At 39.3% G+C, this 18,255-nt stretch overlaps 1 protein-coding gene across 2 annotated transcripts in view; it reads left to right on the top strand.

Annotated features, from left to right (window-relative positions):
* Window positions 1–18,255, top strand: part of DMRT1 (doublesex and mab-3 related transcription factor 1) — a 147,789-nt gene that overhangs the window by 75,275 nt on the left and 54,259 nt on the right. The gene's annotated exons all lie outside the window — the stretch shown is intronic.

The following is an 18,255-nucleotide window of genomic DNA, read 5'->3' as shown; positions in this document are numbered from 1 at the left end:
GGTATTGCCATCCATGGCTTATTTCTCCTTGTTCTTGTGAAGGATTGTTGTAACTCATGTTAAAGAGAATATATTAAGAAGCTCGTTTTTCTAATCCTTACTGGAATTTAGGCCCATATTTTTCTTTGCACATTGATAAAGCATTTACTACTTTTATTTTTTTCCACTAAATGTTCACTTCCAAACGTACCTGTTGACAACTGATACCCTACAACCAAGATTGAGTGTAGGGCCAGAGCATAGCTTTCCAATGGGGTGGGGCGGGGTGGGGCTAATCTTTTCAGCTATTCGGTAGGCACACACACAGTGGCTAGAAATGTGAAAGCCTGGAGCGAAAAATTCACAGAATCACTGGATCCATGTCTTAGAAGGGATCTCAGAGATCATTTAACCTCTAATCTGGTACAGATTTTGATCATTGCCTGAACAGGTCGGTGGCCTGTTTATAAATGGCCCCAGGATTGGCAAAACCCATTCTTTTCTATTTATTAAGATGACATAGTCAATTTTATTTTTTGTGTGTGTGATGGTACTTGATGTTTGCTGTGTCCAGTGATTACCAACTAGCTTGAAGAAAGTATTCTTAATATGTACATGTTTCTTATGTCATCCATAGGCATTAGATTGCTTGATTCTAAATCCTAAACCATTTTTTCCAGCATATTTGTCATCACCCTTCCCTATGCCCTCCTACTGCATTGAAATTACTGAGTATTAATTTGTCTATTTACTTATTGGATCAGACTATAGGAACTCCCAGTGAAGAAGCTCTCTATCCAATATCTAATAGCATTTGCAATAAACCTTAATATTTTAGTGAGTTGGTGGGGAACATGGAGAAAGTAAATGATTTACCTGGGATTACACAGCCCAGTGTATGTCAGGAGTGGTGTTTGAGCCAGGTCATGCTGATGCCAAGGCTAACCTCCTATCCTAAAGTATATTGATGTAATTGGGAGAGTCTTGCTGAAGTCTTTCCAGAATTTTTCTACCTCTTCATCCTCTGCAAGAGATTTTAAGATTAAATAAATCAAGATTTAGAACTGGAAAGGACCTCAAATGATCTAGTCTAATGTCCTTATTTTATTGATGAGGAAAATGAAACCAGAGAAAGAAAATGGCTTCTCCAGGGTCATAAAGGCCATAAGTAGAGAATAGGTATTTGAACCCAGAGGATGTTGGCATATAAATTGCAGTTGTCTTCAGGATAAGTTTTTTTTTTTTTAAGAAATGCTTTTTATGAATGCTGAAATACAAGATGGACAAGTGTCCCACAAAATGATGTTTTTTTCCTTTGTTTTCCTATGCCAGAAAACCTAAAAGATGCTGTTTCTTAAAGTTTAATAGTTTATAACTGTACTTGCAGCAAAATGAAAAACATATTGAATTAGGAAACTTATTTTCTTAAATTAGCCTTATCTATACACTTAGAGTACTAAACATCATAATTTTATGGGCAAACCAAGTTATAGACTATACGTTTTTATGTTCCTAGATTAACCAGATCATTTCAGATCTTTAAAAAGTACCTAGTTTTATCTCTTTTTATCTTATTATTTCAGAAAAGAATTTATTCTTTGTGACCCTTGTTGAGTCGTTTACCATAGACTTGGTTTCTTTATCTATAAGTTTAAAGGGTTGAGCTATGTGATTTCTCAACATCTTTTCAACTTCTTATGAACTAGAGAGGTAACCCTCCCTGCTCCCCCCTCCAGTCACTTCTAAGCTTTCTGGAAATTTTTTATCTTCAAGAGTGACAAGGGGATATGAACTTCTGATCTTCTTTCTGCCCCTTCTATTTTGACCTTTTACCAGCTTGTTGTCCTTTAATTTTTATTTACTCTGTGTGAAAACAGCAGTAAGTATATTGAGAAAAATACAAAACCCATTTGAAGAAGGCTCATTTAAAAATAAGGTATTCAAATGATTTCAAAGATCCAGCTTTTAAAATAAAATACTTCTCTATGAAGATGGTACACAGTGGAAAGTTTGCTGACCTTTGAGTTGGATTCAAATTCTGCCTCTGATGTTTACTTCTGTGACCATGGGCATTTTCCTTCATTACCCTGGACATCAGTTTCCTTATTTGCAAAATGAGAGGGTTTTTCCTCTGTGACCTCTGAGGTTCCTTTCAGCACTAGGTATATGGTCTTGAGATGAGTTGGTCGGGCCATTTTTTAAAATAAAAGAATAATTGTGGATAAAATTATCCTTAAAGAGAAATTGGGTCTCTGTGTTGTGAAAGAGAAGCTGTATGACCATACATTGGGGCTTCCCAGAAGATGTGTCACAAACATGAAGATTCTGTTATAATTGAGCATGACCACAGTGAAGGTAAGGATTGGGACTTAAACTTGTGATTTCATTGATATAGTGAGCTCCTGGATGAAGAAATTCTGTCCACCAAGGCAGATCAGCGCCTTTTCTGCATTTTATAGTTGTAGATAATTGCCTCTAGTACTGAGGGTTAAGTCATTTTTCTAGGGTCATGAAGCAGGTATGTGTGAGGTGGTATTTGAACCCTGGTCTATGAGACTTCAAGGATAGCTCTCTATCTGCTATGATCCCCTGCCTTTCATCTTTGGAACGAAGGATTGCAGATCTCAAGTAGGTTCAATTAGAAGCAAATATTTTGTAGACCGGTAGTGGAAATTCAGGAAACTGCTTTACAGGCACTCATCCTGACAGATTAAGTGACTTGCAGAAGAGATTTATGCGATTTAGTAGTCACACAACTAAGTATCTGATAGAAATTTTGAATTCAGGTACCTGCCTAGAGAATTGGTCATCCCATTCCTCCTTTGAACCCCTATGCTTTTCTTTGGGAGAAAATGTTCTTAGTAGAAAGAATGGTGAATTGGGAATTAGGAAAGCTGAATTCTAGTCCTAGCCCTGTCACTGTGTATTCATTCATTCATTCAGTATTTTTAAGTGCCTACTATGTAAAGAGGACCCTGCTTGGTGCTAGGGGAGATCCAGTAGGTAAGATGTCATCTATTATACTCAGATATCTGTGAGGTTTTGAGCGAACTGCTGAAGATCTCTGAGTATTAGGCTAAATTATTCCTAGGGTCCCTTCCAGCTCAGATAGCCTGTGATTCTGAATTTTATATTTCTTAGGTTACTTTCACCTGTTACATTAATTTTATCCATTTAAATGAGAGTACACTGACTGTTTTACCATAACTTGAAAAGCAGGCCAGTCATTTTTTTTGGTCTGTTTGCTTTTGGGTTTGTATGTGTACAGGTAAACTTTGTAGATAACCCCAAATAATCCCAACTTGGCCTTTTGGTAGTATATCATTCACTATCTTCATACGATAGCCTTCACACAGCAGATTTATGTTAAAAGTATCCTAATGTTTCTGACAGCTCATGTGTGACATGAATATAATCCATATTTCTTAGAGGAGCTAATCTAAGTGGTTTATTTTCCGATACTGCTGATAGGGCTATATCTCTTGGTGTCTCGGCAATTGAGATTCTGATGGTAACATATTGTTTATGGGTCAATGCTTTTGTCTAAAACAGTAGGTTGGAACAGAATAGCAAAGGTTAATTAAGTTTGTCTATCAAGGTGAGACAGATATGAATGCCTCTAAGATTTCCTATTCTAAAGTCGAAGTAAGTCTCAGAATGTGCCTTTACTATCTCCTTTTCTTTCCCTTTTTCATAGTGAAAAATGTCACATGTGTTCATATATAATACATAAAGTTTCAGATATATATGTATATATCATGTAATAGCTATATAAATCTGAAATATATATAATATGGAATCTTTGTCTCTATGAATCAAATATAAGAAGGATTCTAAATGGCAATTAAAAATCACCACTTAATTTCTTATAGCCCCTAAAAATTTAGAAAGTGCTATCTTTGTAGCAACTTTGCAAGATGGCTGAGCACAAGCATTTTTAGCTCCACTTTATAGAGGGGGAAAGTGAGGTTCAGAGGAGTGAAAATTCATTCCCCATGGTCACCTAGCTGGAAGCTATTAGAGCCAGGCTCCAACTCAAGTCGGTTCAATTTAGCTGATAGTGAAGGAGACCTGCTATGTACAAGTCATTGTACTAGATGCTGGGGCTACAAAGTAAAAAATTAAAAAACCAAAAAAAAAAACCACCCCAAAACCCCAGACCTGCCCCTGGCCCGCAGTGAGCTTACATTTTACTGGAAGGTGCAACATGTAACAAATACATCCAAGAAGAATTGAGGAAGCAGAGATCACCCAAAACTGGCAAGACTGGGAAAGTCTTTCAGGAGAGCTGAGATGTGGAGGCAGCCAGAGGTGGAGAGGGACTGCTTTCCAGGCTTGAGAGACAAGGTGTGCCAGGGCTGGGGGTCAGGAAATGGAGCCTATGCTGTTCTGTTGGAGGCCTGTAGTTAAGTTTGATGAAAGTAAGCGGAGGGGTTTGGCCCTAAGTCTGAAAGTGAAGTAAGTGAAAAGGTCAGAACCCGATTTTGAAGCTCCTTAAAGGCCAAGTTGAGGAGCTTGTATTTTACCTTAAAGGGATAAGAACCGTTCTGGTTTGATCAGGGAAGTGACTTGGTCAGAATTCTGCTTTAGGAATGCTGTTTTGACAGCTGCGAGAAGGATGGCCAGAGACTTAAGCGAGTTCTACAGATAGCATCTCTAAGCATTTGGGCAGAAGTTTATCTGTAAAGATTTTTATGTTTTTGAAATATTGGTGATAGACAACTGTGTTATATTAAAATAGGGAAGGAGAGAGTTTTGTGTAGTAACTGTAGTAAATACTTATTTCAGGAACCCATGACTTGATTGTTCTGAGCTCTCTCCCCACTGATAGATCACCCTGAAGGATGTTATAGCCAGTAGTCCAGTAGGTACCTATGTGCCAAGCACTGTGCTAAGAATTCTGAGAATTCCAAGAAAGGCACAAGAGTCTTTGCTCTCAAGGGGCATTCAGTCTGATGGGAGACAGCTTACAGCCAGCTATGCATGAACGTGCATTATCACTCTTCTAGTTCTTGGACCGTCTTCATGAGTGTTTCTGACTTCACGGCTCATCCTCTGATCCCAAGTCTCTCAACTTAGCTGGGCTGTTCCTTGGATGACAGACATCCAGTCCATTGCTGGTCTTATACTTGGGAGTTCAGCTTGATGTAGGACCTATCAGACCTTGTACTTTGTGGCCATGGCCTACAAGAACCCAGCCATGCCACAAAGAGGCATGAGCATGGGGCTTTAGGGGGGGAATAATTATTTTTGAAGCCAAAAAGCTCAAATTAATTTTAGTTTTTATCATCATCTTCACCATCAGTCACCTTCATTATCATCATTATCAACATTAAGCATTTATTTACTCATTCATTAGTTTTTCATGTATTTGTCTTTCTGTCTGTCTGTCTATCGTCTCATCTTCTGCAAGAGGCATCACTTCATTACATCTGACACTAATTACTTACCAACCACTGTGCCAAAGGAGAGGCAAAAACATCTGCCCTCAATGAGCTGACATTCTAAGGGAGAAGACAACATACAAACAACACTGTTCATGTGTGCGTGTTTGAGAGAGACAGAGAGAGAGACAGAGACAGAGAGACACAGAGAGAGAGAGAGAGACAGAGAGAGAGAGAGAGACAGAGAGAGAGACACACACACAGAGACAGAGGAGAGAGAGGAGAGAGACAGAGGGGGAGAGAGAGACAGAGAGAGAGAGAGAGAGAGAGAGACAGAGAGAGACAGAGAGAGAGACACACACAGAGACAGAGGAGAGAGAGAGAAACAGAGGAGAGAGACAGAGACAGAGAGACACACACACAGAGACAGAGGAGAGAGAGACAGAGACAGAGAGACAGAGAGAGACACACACACACACAGACAGAGGAGAGAGACAGGGGGGGAGAGAGAGACAGAGAGAGAGAGAGACACAGAGAGAGAGAGAGACAGAGAGAGAGAGAGAGAGAGAGAGAGAGAGAGACAGAGAGAGATAGAGACAGAGAGACAGAGAGATGCTGGAATGCTCTCTTTTCCACTCTAATGACTGACCTTCCTGGCTTCCTTTAAGTCCCAACTAAAATCCCTCCTACAGTAAGCCTTCCCTAAACCCTGTTAATCCCAATGCCTCCCTCTGTCATATCATCTCCTCTTCATTCTTCACATCGCTTGCTTTGTATATATTTGTTGGCATGTTTTCTCTTCCTTCAGATTGTAAGCTCTTGGAGGGCAGGGACTCTTTCTTGCCTCTTTTTGTGTCCCCAGCACTTAGCACAGTGCCTGACACATGGTTAGTGCTTAATAGATGTTTATTGATTGCTTAGCAGATAATCTCAGAGAGAACACACTAGAAATTAAGGAGCATGGGAAGGGTTTCTTGCAGAAGATAGAATTTGCCAAGAGGTAGAGGTGATAAAGGAGAATATTCCCTGTTCAGGGGATAGCAAATAAATCAGTGTTGCTGGGTTGTAGAGTACTTGGAAGGGAGTGGTGTCAGAGGACTGAAAAGTAGGAAGGGTCTGGCTGTAAAGGATTAAACAACCCAAACAAAAGACTTTTTATTTAATTATGGAAGTAATGGGGCCACTGGAGTTTATTGAGCCAGGCAGGTGGGGTGTGGTCAGACTTTCACTTTTGAGGATCACTTTGGCAGTTGCCTTGAGTGGGGAGAGACTTGCATCAGGGACCAGCAGGCTATTGCTCTAGTCCAGGTACGAGGTAATGAGGGCCTTTGTCAGGGAGAGAAGGGGATGTGAACGTGTAAGAGACCTGTCACTTGAAGGTAGAGAGCACAAGACTTAACTACAGGTTAGACTGTGTGGGGTGCATGTGGGTGAAATCCAGGGATTGAATTGAGTCCATCCTCAAGTAAAGTCATAAAGGTGTAAGTTTTCTTATTCCTCTTATAATAAAAGTGAGGACAATAAGGGAGGCCTGGATTACAAAGATGACAGTTTCTTCTCCTCATTCCTTGGAGATATTTTTTTTAACAGTCTCACTATATTGATACAACCTTATTTTGAGAACATCTCTGATACAAAGAAGCTATAAAGTGACTTAAATCAGAAAATATATTCATAAACAAATTATAAGGCCATTGGTCTGGAGCTAGGAGGGGATGCCTATTCCAGTCTTCTTACTGTGAAGGAAACTGAGTCCCCCAAACTTGGGTGTGTAATAAATTGCAGATGTGGGATTAAAACTCAGGTCCCATAGCTCAAAATCTAGCGTTCTTTCTGCTGCACACACCATCTTGCTCCTCTGAACCTTAATGTCTAAGGGTGTTTGATCAGGAATGCCTTAAAAAGCAACCACAGAGGTTTTTGACCAATAATACTTTGAGTGCCAAGGGGGTAGCCCCTAGGAAGAAGCACCATACCATAAGCAGAGCTGGGGCTGCCTTTGAAATGCCTTCCTGTTAAAGAGTTAACCCTTTACTGACAATGAACTCACACAAGCACTGAGCAGTGCCGCAGAGCTACTGTTAAGATGGCCAAGATAGGGACTCTGAGACGCATCCAGTTTCTTCTGACTGTCTGCCCACTGGTTGACGCACCTGCGTATCCTCAGGAGCCTTATGCAGAAGGTCTCTTAAAGGCAGTAAGCTTGCTTCCACCTTTCCTTCTCCTGTAGTTTTTAACTTGGTTATGCAGTGCCAGGCATCTCAGCTCCTCCCTTCCTGCCACTTTGCTGTCTTCACCTTAGTGCTGACCATGATCCGCTCCCCTTCTGGACCACTTGGCACCTCCTCCCCACACTCTTTCTCACATTATTGGAGTACTTAGCACAGTAACTGATCTGGAGTCATTAATCACAATTTGTTAAATGGATGGCTGCCATGAAGCTAAGGCTTTGTAGAATTTCTCTGTGAAACCATACATACACCCCCTTTCTTCCTCTGGATTTCTTCTTTACGAGTCTGCCATTCATCTTCAGGTGTCTTCCTTTTTTCCATTTGATCACACCGATCATTTTTTTCTGAACTTTTGGAAACTGGCTCCCCTAACTTACATTATTGATTTGTTGTTTAAACACGACCCAAAACAAATCAACTATATTCTTCAGAAGTTATATGAATGTGCATTACTTTTCTCTGAAAGGCTGAGAGCGTTTTATCTTTCTCCCTTGGATTTATATATGCTTAGATGCATGTGCCTCCCTTGGTAAATCAGGATTGGGTTATGAGAGGGATTAGGCAGGCCGACACTGTTTCTAGCCTCGGAACTGGAGGGAAGAAGGATCCCTATGCGGCCCTGTTCCTAGAGATAGAAGGTGAAAGTTAGTCCTAGAAAGTTGAAGGCCTTTTTAAATTTGATTCAGAACTACACTGACACCATAGTGAATCAAGTCAAAGCAACTCAGCAAGCATTTATTTATTCAGTGCCATAAGAAGAGCCATAATAAATTCTGGGGATACTCTTATTACCCCCCCCCATTTTACATAAGATGAAAGTGAAGCAGAAAGATGTCAAGTGACTTGCCCAGGGTCACTCAGCTAGTAAGACTTTGAAGGTTTGAAAAATTCAGGTCTTCCTGAATCCAGGTTCAGCATTCTCTCCACCGTACTACCTAGCTGCCCCTAACACTCCCTAAAATGTGCAAGGCCGTCTTATAGACTCTTATGATATCTGTTAATCCTTTCATTTAGTTTTCCCAAACCTGAACTTCTCTCGAAGACATCTGTCTCTTCTCTAACAAGCATTATTAGTACCAAAGCTTAAATTAGTGCTCCTCCAATAAAATCTAAGCTCTTAGAGAGTTATCTTTGCTTTATTCTTTGTATTTGTATCTCTAGAATCAGAAACAGTTCCTGACACATGGTAGCCACTCAATAAATTAATGTTAATTGATTTTTTCTTTTGTTTTGGAGGGGAGAAGGCAGGGCAATTGGGGTTAAGTGACTCGCCCAAGGTCACATGGCTAGTAAGTGTTAAGTATCTGAGGCCAAATTTAATCTCAGGTCCTCCTGACTTCAGGCCCAGTGCTCTATTCGCTGAGACACATAACTGCCCCTAATTGATTTTTAAAATACTAAATAAAAACCTTACTTGTTTTAAAGTTAAGAATAGAGATCTTTATTCACTTTTTTGATTGGACAGGGGGGAGGTCCAGTATACCAACTTGATCAGTGTGGGGAGTTGCTGGTGTGCAAAATGATTCCACTGATTCATATGAACAGCTCATATAACTAATAGTATAGAAAGTTGCTTGGGGACACTGAGATATTCAGTGACTTGTTTGTGATGACACAAGCGGTATGTATCAGAAGCAATACTAGACTCAGTAGGTTTCAAAGCTCCAAGGCCAGCCCTTTGTTGCAGTTTCATTCAGAAAATGCAATTTTAAATTATTATTAATTGATATTAAATATGAAATACTAACTAATGTTAAAATACTCTCTTTGGTTCCATATAATGGCACGCGGAAGGAGGGACACTGGAGTGGGAGACTCAGGAAGGGAGAGAGGATGATGAATAGAGAAAATTAAATGAGGGGGTACAGCAAGAAAGAAGGAAAGGAAAGGGTTCCATGGAAGGGGGTCAGGAGAGGGACTCCGGTTCTGAGATGAGCATTAATTGGAGATGAACTGCTTTTGTCACACTCCACTGTTCACTTGGGGCTTAGGCTTCATAGTAAGTTGTCACCTGTAATCATTTCCCTTTGAAATATCCATTAGCTGATTATCCACTTTTCACAGCTCAGAGACTCAGAACTGAATGGCATGCTAAGTACTGCAGCCCACCAGGGAGGGAATTAGGGCCTGAGCTATGGTGATTCACTGGAGCACCCATTACAGTTGGGGCGATTGTAAAGGTGCGGAATAGCCTTCTCCCCTTACATTCACATACTGCCTAGGCCTCTGTTTTCTAAAGTACTGATTTTTTTTCCCTGTTGCAAAGATGGAGACAAGACAATGACTATAAACTGCTTGGAAACTAAAGCTCTACTGAAAATCAAATCTGGAAGCTTACTTTTAAAAAATTATTTTCCAGTAAAATTAGCTTCTCTTGTAATCTTTTGAGTTTTACTTTGAACATTTAAAAATACTATTCTGAGAAGGATAAATCTACCCCTAACCTGGTGGAATTCATGGCAGTGAAGGTCATATTTAATGCTAAATATAAGCTATTGTTATTATTATTTGAAAGGAATGAAAACATTTTAAAGCATTTTAAGGAACCCTCTATATGTGGTTCAGCAGGGACTTTATTTCACCTAGCTAAAATATTCTTTTTTTTTTCCTTGCTTTTTTGGAGGGCAATTGGGATTAAGTGACTTCCCCAAGGTCACAGGGCTAGTTTTTGTGTTAAGTGTCTGAGGCCAAATTTGAATTTGAAAAGGTACTCCAGGGCCGGTGCTCTATTCACTGTGCCACCTAGACACCCCCTAGCTAAGCTGTTCTACCAGGAGAACTGAATGAAGGTCATGGTAGGTAAAGTTTGAGTAACTCAGTAAACTGAGTCCCACCATTCTTCAGTGGAGGTGAATGGCGTTGTAGATGATTTCTCATTCCTCTCTACCCTTCTTCCCAAATCCAAATCTTGTGGTATTAGATGGCTTCATTTCTTTATGTTTGATTAGGGCTCCAGAAAATGTAATGCATCTTAATTGAAAGTGGAATGACAATGGCTCCAATCTCAGTAAAGGGATGGAAAGCTTTTAGGAGTAGAAAGAACTCTGATATTTGGAGGTCAGATGGCCGGTCAACTGTTCATCAGGTGACTATTAGGTACCTGGCATTGCATTGAGCTTAGCTGGGGGATACAGAGGAAGGCAAAAACAATGCCTGCCCTCCTGGAGTGTACATTCTAAAAGGGGAGAGCACATGTAAGTAACTAGGTACCTACAAGATAAAGAGTAGAGAGAAGGAAAGACATTAGAAGATAAAGGACCTGGAAACTCTTCTTGCAGGTGGAATCAGAGCAGAAGGAAGCCTGAAAGGTCAGAGGTGGAGGTGAGGAGGGAGAATATCCAAGGCACAGGGTTCTGTTCTGCCTGTGCAAGAGTGTGGAGGTGGGAGCTGGCGAGGCGTGTGAAGGGACTAGTAAGACTAGTTCGGTATCGTTGGATCACAGGCTGGACAGAAGTGTAAGAAGACTAGAGAGGTAGGAAAGGGGCAGACGCCAAACTGAAGGTTTCTTATTTGATCCTCGAAGTGATAGGGAGTCACAGGAGGAGTGATATGGTTGGACCTATGCTTTAGAAAACCACTTAGGTTTCCGAGTGGAGAGTGGATTGAAGAAGGGAGAACCTTGAAGCAGACAGACCAATTAGAAGATTGATTCAGTAGTCCAGGTGAGAGTTGGTGACAGGGGTACGGGATGCACTTTGCAAAGCTTATGAGTGTGTGTGCTTGCTAGATAATACTGTGGGATGGTGAGCTGTTTGGGAATAGAAAGACTGAATAACACCCTGTATCTGGACCTGGTACTGATTAGAATAATCAGCTAAATTGCATACTATTTTTGTTCTTAGTTTGGCTATGCTCCCTATTAAGGAATAGTATTTTAATGAAGATGTAAAATCTTTAGGCTTTTAAAGACACTTCCCAGTGATCCAAGGACTGTTATCTATAAGAAGATCTAGCAGCAAAGGAGTTAGCCTGCTGATCAATTAGGTTGTTAAACTGAGGTTTACTTCCTTTGCAGAATGTGGAAATGACAAAAGAAAGTTCCCTCTGGCTACTTTCTCTTGTAAAACTTGTAGGGGGAGAGATTTGCCAGGAAAGAGTCAATTTGTCAGTGAGTTAGAAAGTTTACCCCCACCCCCCAAGGAATTTCCAGCCTAGGACATTATAAAATGTACCTAAAATTGTTAAAGGTGGGAAGAGGATGTATGAGGTTGGCTCTTAACATAGAATGAGTGAAATTCTGCTATTAACAGATGACTAAGATAAAGATTTTTTTTTCTTATTTCCCCTTTAAAAACATTCAGATTTGGGAGTTAATCATTGTAACAAGACCACATAGTTATTAGATAAGGACTGAACACTTAGATGACCATTAGCTAATTTGAGAGTTGGTGGGGGGAGGGAGAAGGGAATCCAGAAAGGGGACATTCTTCACCACCCTTCCCATCAGTGTGGATGCCCAAAGGTCACCAGGTCCAGAGTATCAGAAACTGCGCTGAATTCATTTACAAAGTCTTGATTTACTAAAAGCTAGGATTCATTTCAGATGGTCTTTTTGCAGTTAGACATGTGGTGGCTATCAGCTCTTGAAGTTTTGAATATCAAATTTTATGTACATACTCTTTGTTTACTGATGTTTTGGAATTTTATCCCACTTCTCCAGAAGGAATCTTCCTTTATTTCCCATCAATTTTGGTGCAACTAAACCTGCTTAAGAACTCCTGTATAAACAGTTTGGGATTACTAGAGGCTTAAAAACAAAGCAAAACAAAATGAAAACCTTAGGTAGGAGAGCGGATTTTGACACAAATACAAAAAACTCCTTTTGGCCAGAGTTCATACAAGGCTAAAGAATTGCATTTAGGAATCTTTCTACAGAGCTGAGGTCAAACATTTTTTATGCTTTCTTGGTATTTTACTGTTACTATAAAATGGGGTAGCCAAGATCTATAAAAAAGAAACCTTATGGTTCAGATTGTGTATTCTGAACAGTTTAATAAAACAAAACCTCAAGCCTTTAGATTTTCTTCAGTGGTTAATACAATGCATATTCTTGGCAGAGCTTAGCTCCCATCTGTTGGTTGCACTCTGCTTCATAGACTTGGTGCGGGTAATAAGATTATAAAACATGTCTCTTGCTTGCCAGCTACCACACACTAATAATAATAGTAGTCATAATTCATTGAAATCTTGGAGTTTTCGATTTTACTTGTTTTGTTTATTTATGTATTTTTAACTTAAGAGGGTTAAAAACAAAACTTACAATGTTGAAAAGAAGCAGGTCATCATCTACATTCTCCAGGAGACAAAAGAAATAAAAGAACGGCTCACTTAATCAGGATTGAATGGTTCCTGTAGTTCCCCCATTTGGTTACTTCTGAAGCCCTCAAACCCTGATGGATGTAGGGAGGGAGTGAGTAGTAAGGTTTTGATACAGGGAAGGAAAAAACAGCAAAACAGGTGGTTCATATTTTTGGTATCCAAGGATTAAAAAATGACCAATTCACATTCTAACAGGATTGTCATTTTTAAGGCTGTAGGGGAAGAGAAGAAATTTCAGGTTGGAAATTTGGAGTTTTATCCCAGATAATTTCTTCTCCTGAAGGAAACTTACTTTTATTGTTGTTGAGTTATTTCAGACTCTTATGTCCAACTCTTCAGGACCCTATTTGGGGTTTTCTTGGCAAAGATACTTACTGTGGCCTGCCGTTTCCTTCTCCAGCTCATTTTACAGGTGAGGAAACTGAGGCAAACAGGGCATGACTTGCCCAGGGTCACACAGCTAGTAGCTGAAGCTGGATTTGAACTCGGAAAGATGAGTTTTCTTGATTCCTAGCTCAGTGCTCTACCTACTGTAGCACCTAGCTGAGCTTTTAACTTATATCCCACTGATTCTATTGTTGCTGCACTTTCTGGATTCTATGTAGGTAGAAATTAACTTTAAGCTAATTTGAGGCAGGTAGGCAGGACTTTGCAAACGGGTCTCTTTCTGTTTGTGTTCAAAAATGAAATCCTAGAGTGGTGTTCTTAACCTTTTTTTTATGTTAGATACCTTTAGAAGGCTGGTGAAACCTATGGACCCGTTCTCAGAATAATGTTTTTAAATACATTAATAAAATACATATTATGCAAAGGAAACCAATTTTATTGGGAAAAGTTGTAAAAATATTAAAAAAAATTGTGGATCCATTTTTAAGAACCCCTGCCCATAAGAAGGATGAGTGATTGTTTATTTGTGTATGAATGTGGCTAAAAAGTTGGAGCTACTTGTAAATTTAAGATTTGGAGAATCAGCCAACTTGATCTTTCAGACCACTTGCTTGTGTGTGTGTGTGTGTGTGTGTGTGCGTGCGCACGCACATAGCTTTTATAGTTCACATTTTTCTTAATTATTCTTGTACACTGTGAATTTTTAAAAAAATTAATGAGAAAGTTCATCAGCTTTTGGGGGTGGTAGTGTCTCAAACCACATAGGGCTATTTCTGAAAGGAAGAGAAGGCTTCATTGAGGTGGAGGTGAAGAGGGAATGTATTCCATGAATGGAATAGGAGCTACAGTGTTATGTGTGAGGAACAGAGAAGGCCAGTTTGCTAGGATGATGGACGGTAGGCCGGGGAGACAATGAGGCTGGACGGGTATGTTGGGACCAGGTATGGCTTTAAAAACTCAACCAAGGACTTTATATTTGGTCTTAGAGGCAGCAGGGAGTTTATTGAGTAGCGTAGTGATGTCATCATAGTTGGGCTTAAGGAAAATCACTTTGGCAGCTGCGTGGAAGATGGATAATGAATCTGCAGGGTGGCCAATTCAGAGGTTGTTGGAAAATATAGATGAGGGGTGCTTAGGGCTTGTAGAGAGAAGGGATTGAGGGTGAGTTGCTGTGGAGGTAAAAATAGAAAGATTTCTCAGTTGATTCGATATGTTAGAAAATCAGTTCACTTCTATGAGACTTAGTTTCCTCATCTTGAAATGAGAACTAGGTGACTTAATGTCTTTTTAAACTCTAGATCTCTGATTCTATATGTAAATACAATGTTGTACCTAAATTGGAGGTTTTAGGTTTATCAACCTTGAAAAGATGTCCCAACTCTCCTTCCAACTCTCGATACTGGAACCCTACTTTGTGGTACATGAAAAATTAAATAAGTGGATACTGAGTTTATATAGAATGGTGGACTCCTGTTTATCAGGCTTGAAGCAACTAGTAAAGTTCAAGCAGTCAGTTTTGGCTGTAGTACTAACTTGTAATTCATTTTCATAAAGGCATTGCAAAGGCCTTTCGTCAGAATGATCAAAGAAAGATTAAATGACATTCGGTATAGATTTCATGATAAGTATATTGTATTCTAGATCTTTTAAGCCATATCAAGTCAGCAAGCATATATTTAGGTGCCAAATACTGCAAAGTGCTGGGGGACACAAAGGACAAAAACAAAACCCTGTCCTCAGGGACCTTCCATTCTCACGGGGAAGGTAACATGAAAATTGGCACTATAGGCGATAGCGATAAGTTAAGCAAAATATCCAATTAATCATAAAAGTCACATTCACTCTTCATTCTTTATTTTGAGTTCCAAATTCTCTTCCTCCCTCCCTCCGCTTTCCCTGTCTTGAGAAGGCAAGCAATTTGATATAGATTATACAGGTACAGTCATGCAAAACATTTCCATGTTAGCCGTCTCACTGTTCATGCTTGATACTTAAGAATAGCTCACATTTATATAATACTTAAAAAAATTTACAAAGCCCTTTCATCACCGAAACCCTGTAAGGTATGTCATATACACATTATCCCCGTTTTGTAGATGAGGAAACTGAGACTCAAATTAAGCGATTTAGATAGAGTTCATTGTATCATGTTTCTTAAATCTAATGCCACACCCATCCCTTAGTGTCATTCTGCTGCAAGAAAAACTTTAAAGCAGGCATGTAAAAAAGGGTATTCTTTCTCAGACATTGTAGATAAAGAAATCATATATGTCATCAGGATTGGTATGTTTTAATTTGCCAACCTTTGTAGAATTTTATGGAAAAAAAAAACTCATACCAGAACTTCCCCTTTTTGGCCAAAGTTAAAAATTGGAAGTCACAGCTTAACAGTACTAGGTTGCTGGTGTTAAAAACAAGATATCAGACAAAATGTTGTTGACCAGGTACTATATAAAATAATCCACTTTTAGAACTGAAGGGACCTTTGAGATTATGCCATCCAAATCCCCCTCACTTTTACCAATGAGTGAACTTAGTTTTTTGGAGGTTCAGTAGCTTGCCAATCTCACACAAATAAGACATAGAGGCAGAGTTTGAAATCTGTTCCTCTGACTTCAACTACATCAATCTTTCCACTGTACCACATGGGTGAATCTTACCTTCTGTTCCATGCTTTTATTTTTTAAATATATTTTGTATTTAAGATTTCCCTGTATGCCTTGCTCCTTCAGATCCAGGCTCAAGTTTTGTCTTTACCCATAGTCTTGAGATTTGAGAAACATCTCAGTCTGATAGAATTCCTGACAGCATTTCTCCACACCCCCATTTTCTATGTTTTTGACTATTGCTTTTTTGTCAGTCTTCTGAGTATTGACAGAACTCTCAAGAGAGATGTCCTTCTTGGAGAAAGATGATCACATTGTTTCTTACCTTTATTCTGTCATCCCTATACACTAGTCATGTGGAAAGTTTCTTTATTCCCTGTTACTGCATGAAAATATATTGTTCGGCCATGAACAAGTTATGCTATGTGATTGTGATGCTGTACTCTTGTGCTAAAAGAAATGATGAATAGGGTGGTTTCAGAAAAACATGGCAAGACTTCTAATAGAACCTGATGCAAAGTAGAGTGAGAAGAACCAGGAGATCATCACACAATGGTGTAATGATTATCAGCTTTGAAAGACTTGACTACTCTGATCAGTATGTAGTGATCAAGACATTTCCAGAGGATTCACTGGTGAAAAAATGCTGTCTACCTCCAGAGAGAGAACTGATAAACTGAGTGCAAATTGAAGTATAATTTTCTTACACTCTTTATTTTTCTTGCTTTTTGTTGAGATATGACTAATAGGGAAATATGTTTGCATGATTTCACGTGTGTGATTGATATCATGTTGCTTACCTTCTCAGTGGTTGGGGGAAGGGGTAGGAAGGAGGGAGAGAAGTTAAAACTGAAAATTTAAAAACAAAAGAATGTGTAAAAAATAATAAAGGAAGAATAAGAATATTGTACTTTGTTATTAGGAAAAGTATTTGAGTAACCGGTGGAAAGTGCTTTAGAAAGCCAGTCTGAGACCTTGGAAGTTCCAATAAAAGAAAGAACTTTTAAAATTCTAATAGACTGACGAGCTCTTTACTCTAAACTGTTACCACAGATAGTTACTCCCTTCTTGGGGGATTCCACAGCTCCTCATTGTGAAGCTGGGATTCACATGGCCTCATCATGATTGAGGCAGCATTTCATCCAGCATTTTTTGGTCATTTCGAAGAGCAGACTGTTCTGCTTCTGATACAAGGAAGAATGTATACGATAGGAGAAGATGAGAATTGAGTTACAAGTATTAGAGGAATGACAGATTAGGGAAAGGAGTAGAGTTAATTATGCTACAAGACCCATCAACTTGTCTAAAATCAGGCTAGCAGGTAAGATGCAGTTGATTACAAATTTGTCTCTCCAAGACGGAAGTCGCAGGTTTTAGATGGGGTATGATAATGTTGCATTAGCTTCATAAAGCATAATACAGAAATCAGCAGTTGTATTTGGATTTGGGAAAGGAGGTCCCTAACTGTTCTCAGAATAATGTTTTCAAATATGTAACATAAAATAGATAGGATTATAAATACCGAATACACTTATTAGAGTACTAAAATGACACGTTTATAGACCCTATTTTCAGAATCTGCAAGTTTAGTACAAGTCTAATCGGTTTAGAATATAATTTAGTGAATTTTCACAATTTTATGAGAAATCACAGTACTTGTAACTGTGTAACTGTAACTGTAACTAGTAACTGCCCAACTCTAACCAGTGCTACTTTTTTATCAGTAAAATCTTGTCTTTTTTTTTTTTAAACTCAACATTTACTTTGGTTACTGTTTTATCACTTAGGAGCATATGTATGGTTTGTCCTGTGCATTCCTTTAGTAAAGACTTTTGTGTTGAAATCAAGAAATGACATCTATGTGGTTTTTGGAAGGAAGAATGGAAGAGAGTTGATCTGCAGGCCAGGAAGAATAGCGTTCAAGTCCTATTTCTGACCCACAATGACTGAGTGACCTTAGGCAAGTTACATAATAACCTTGGAGTTCTCTAGGCAACTTTCTGAGACTCTTAGGTTGCAGAAAAGGTGCCCAACCTGTGTTGTTAGAGAGTTCACTAGAAGGTCCCTGTACTGATGGAATTACAGTCTAGTCCTTAACCTGTCTCTATGTGGTAGATATTACAGTAAAGATCAGATTCCTTGGATTAGAAACTCAGTTACATAATTACTTAGTACTGCATGATTACAGTTTAAGAGATATCTAGAACTGTGGCATGTTTTCTTCTCTCTCTCCTTCCTTCCTTCCTTCCTTCCTTCCTTCCTTCCTTCCTTCCTTCCCTCCTTCCTTCCCTCCTTCCCTCCTTCCTTCCTTCCTTCCTTCCTTCCTCCCTCCCTCCCTCCCTCCATCCA

The sequence above is a fragment of the Petaurus breviceps genome, unplaced genomic scaffold, assembly GCF_028583685.1.
Source record: "Petaurus breviceps papuanus isolate PSGF00001 unplaced genomic scaffold, PetGlider_PUasm1.0 118, whole genome shotgun sequence".
NCBI lineage: Eukaryota > Metazoa > Chordata > Mammalia > Diprotodontia > Petauridae > Petaurus > Petaurus breviceps.
The sequence above is the reverse complement of the archived record's forward strand: the minus strand, read 5'-3'. Positions and strand labels throughout refer to the sequence as shown.